This window comes from Habropoda laboriosa, unplaced genomic scaffold (genome assembly GCF_001263275.1).
Source record: "Habropoda laboriosa isolate 0110345459 unplaced genomic scaffold, ASM126327v1 scaffold110, whole genome shotgun sequence".
Lineage (NCBI taxonomy): Eukaryota > Metazoa > Arthropoda > Insecta > Hymenoptera > Apidae > Habropoda > Habropoda laboriosa.
Genome location: NW_017100243.1, coordinates 1,026,322 through 1,030,301, shown reverse-complemented (window position 1 = coordinate 1,030,301; position 3,980 = coordinate 1,026,322). Strand labels below are relative to the sequence as shown.

Here is a 3,980-nt window from a genome sequence, read left to right as displayed (position 1 = left end):
AGGAGTACAGTGGGGGTGGTGGAGAAGGAAGAAGAGGTGAAGGAGGAGGAGGAAGCTCCGTTGGCTCTGCTTGGAAAAAGGAGAAGCTCGAGGTAGCGAGGGTGGCCCGTGGCTGCTGTTCCCTCGTTGTCGAACAGAGAGACACCAGACTCACCGTTGGAACAGGAGGGAAACTACCACCGGTTGTTGGAAGAAAGAAGAGGGAAGTACCACTAACGCGGTCTACGTGGTACCGTGTGTCGTTGACGCGACTACGAGTGACGTGACGTGACGTGACGTGACATCGAGGCGTTGAGATGCTCCTGGATGAGATGGCCGCCTCCGTTCACACGCTCCTGTCACTTCTTCTCGTCCTCGGTGCTTGTACGCTGTGCCGCGGCAGGATCACGAATCAGGAGATAGGTGAGTGGGAAAAATACTACCTTCGCTTGCTTGCTCTCTCTTGAGAGAGAGGGAGAGAGACGGATCTCTTTCCTTCGGTGGAGAACTCGCGGAAAACTCGAGTTTCTCTCGCTCGAGCTGGTGTTCTCGCTGGTTCTCGAATCGGTGGATTCACGCGACCGATGGCTTTGACGTTGGCTACGGCGAATGGGGAGCCGTGAAGAGGAAGTCTGTTTTGGATGTGCTAGCCTGCACTCGATTCTTTGATCCCCTTTCTTCTTATTTCGCTTCTCGGATTTTTGTCTCGTACGCATTCTGATATTCCGTTTGATTTTCAAGGAAAGTTGAACGTTTTCTTTTTTTTCGGGATATTGGGGATGATGTTTGATAATTTTGCGTCCTCTCGTTTTTTTCTGGGAAATACAATATATTGTGTACGATTGATATTGGTACGGATCGTGTATTTGTATTCTTTCTGTTGGAACATTTGAAAGGGATTTTTTAAAATTACAAAATGTTTGTCGTGCACTTTCTATGGGTTTTTTAATGCCTATCTACGTTACGGGGATGTGTATTTGGAATGGAACGCGGTGTTTGTGAATGAATCCAATATGCCGAATTTGAAAACCGCGTGAAATAGAGAAAAGTCGACGGGAATTTCTTTTTGTCTTTCAACTGAAATACCGGTGCAATAAATGTTATTGCAATTTTAATATGCAGGCCACGGGAGAACAAAAGTTCCTCGAATAGGCGAGAAGCAGAGCATCCGTTAAGTATCTGAAAATGAAAATTTACAAGTTTTGAATTTAGCGCCAAAATGGTACCGTAGTTAATTTACATCTGCTCCTGCTATTACTACCTGTAATCCAATTTTCATCAAAGATGCAAATATGCAAGAAAACTCACTGCTCGGAGGGTTAAAACTTCTCGAGAAGAATTAAGTACCAATTGCAAAAAATCTCCCGCGGCACTCTGTTCCGTTTCTCGAGCTGCTTCAAGATTACCATCGTACTTTCCCCGCCGCCTTGCTGTTCCTTCAATTTTCCTGCAATTTAAAGGAGAACTTGACAAGAAAATCAGACTCCGATACCAAAGATATCGTCTTCGATACTCGTTCGAATTTTTCATCGACTACCATTTCTCGCGTCGCTGGTTTCCAAGTAATCACTAGGACCGTGTTAAAAGTCAGATCGCGATCCACGCCAACCTGTAGCTTCTCCCTCTCGATCTCGGTCGAATAATTCAGCGGGAAACGAACTTTGAATCGCGGTTCGGTATCTAATTAATTATCTCGCGATGTATTCTTCAGGTTTTCACGCATTCGTATAATTGTGCCAAACGGAACAGTATTGCATCCCTCTCCCCACGGAGCCACCTCGATTAATTAGTAAACGAAACGACCGCGCGACATTCTTTTATATCTGATTTCCCGTGTCGGCCTATTCACCCTCTCTTCCTACGTTCCCCCCTTGCAGATTTATCAACCACCGTGCAGGCGAACTTAAACCGATCTGGACGTTTATTAACGCTCGCAATCCACTCCATGTCCGCCTCGTGAATTATCAGCGCCGTTTCGCCCATTTTTGCGGATTTCTTTTAACCACGGAAGTTGAGGAATTGTTCGGTGTATAATTTGCTTTTCTGTTTTACGTATCGGGGCAGAGAACGTTCGCGTGGATTTTTCCTTCTTTGTTTGTTTATCCTTTCTTCTTCCCGCGGGTGTGCGACCGTTTGTGTACGAAGTAACATACAGAGAGCGATAGAAAAGGAGAAGTTGAATGAAATCGAATCAGTGGGGAGTATCGAGTTTGAGCTAGTAGTTAATTTGCAATTTACGAATATTGTTACGGTGAAGTTGCAATATATGATGAAGTTCGATATTTGCAGAGATTGAATTGAAGAGAATTGTACAGTTTGAGCATTTTATTGTGGAAATTTTTTTAGATTCTCTGTCTTTTAATTTAGTTAAATTCAAGTTTAATCTCACTTAGTAAAAGTATGAATTATGCAATTTGTGTACAGGAATTAATCGACACTGGATGTCAAAGCTGTTGCAAGATTTAATTTCGAATTATAAAAAGTTTCAGCTTGATTTCAATGAAATTCATTTTTGTATCGTTATATTATCAGTTTACACCTTATTGTGGCATCAAAATGTCTGTTATTAAACGAAAAATCAGTTTACAGTGTGCATTTGCATTTTACGTTCAGGAGTAATGAATATCATTTTAATTTGCGTTATGTTTGGAAGCATCGTAATGGGAAAATACATTGTTCTCCCTATGGGGAGTATTTAAATTCAGCTTTAACAAACTGTTGGCAAAGTTGAATCTATATTTAATTACCCCATATGGGCGGAGTCCAATACGTACATTCTGCCTTCGTACACTCTACTACAACGTGAACAGTCTGAAAAAAAAAAAACAAACATTAGACAGACTGCGAAACATTGAAAAAAAATGTCGGAATAACAAAAGCACATGTATTTCAATTTAAACATCAAATGAAGCAGAATTTACTGTAGTAAGAAATATTACAAAATTCGTGAGAATTGGAGAAAATGGAATCGTGAGAAAATGGAACTTCTCGTTGTGATCCTTTATTTTCGAGAAAATCGAGGTTTTCTGAGACGTACCCAATTTTCTCGAAAACGCAGATGGAATCTGCGAGATCGGAAATGAGTATCATAAGTCACTTCTAACTTTTCAGAAAGGAGAAAGAATTATTTTTATTTTCTAATTACCGACAATAATATATTTTTTTAATTTTTCTAAAATTTGACAGATTAAACTTTGGTGACGGAGTTATGGCAGGAGAAAAGAGAGATAGGGAAAATAGGCGTTAGAAAAGAAATTTCCCAATTGTCTTCCCTCTCAATTCTTAATTCCCAGTATTTCTTAACTCTCGCTCAAATTTTCGAATAATCAACGTTCCGATAACCGATCGTTCCGCCGATTTTCCCTCCGATACTCAGGATTCTCCTCCACCAGCCGACACAAAAGCATACCAAAACCTCGCGACATCGCGACAAATCTATTTGCAACGAGTGTCGCGCACTTGGAGGCCGCAAAGCGGATCGAATCGAATCGACGCGGATTGCAGGCGCGTGTGTTGCGGTACGGGGCTCGATTCGTTGGATCAAAGGCGGTTTTGCGTCCCTCGGGAGGCCTCGATTCGCGGCTATAACGTCATTTGCCAAACAATCGGTCGTCCGTGCGGCTGTTTCGCGCGGATCTGCCTGGACTCTGGTGTATAGAAAGCGGAGGCGCGGGCCGCGACGAGGCACGACGGCCTCGTTAGAACCGCAATGGGTAAACGAGTTAAAAATCCCCCTCATTTTCGCTCGCGAGCAACGAAATTACGTGGTCGGTATACTCTGCGGCTTTTGCCGCTGGACGATTCAATTTGTGCATTAGCTGCGACGGCGCACAATGGATCGTTCCGTGTAAATAAAGCGGAACAAAAAGAAATTAAAGCGCCTCGCCTACGCTGCGCCGCCGCCGCCGCCCAGAGCACCTGTCTGCAGGGGAACGCGATGGAGGGTCGAGAGGAGCGTGTAGTTTGGATGTTTCGTGCGATGAATTTGTCACCCCGCTGCG

General features: G+C 43.4%; 1 protein-coding gene across 1 annotated transcript in view; it reads left to right on the top strand.

Moving 5' to 3' along the window:
* Positions 1-347: 347 nt before the first annotated feature.
* LOC108572100 (synaptogenesis protein syg-2-like) overlaps positions 348-3,980 on the top strand; it is a 485,655-nt gene continuing 482,022 nt past the window's right edge. Inside the window, exon 1 of the mRNA XM_017934291.1 lies at positions 348-402. The gene's annotated coding sequence lies outside the window, so the exon portion shown is untranslated. The remainder of the gene's footprint in view (positions 403-3,980) is intronic.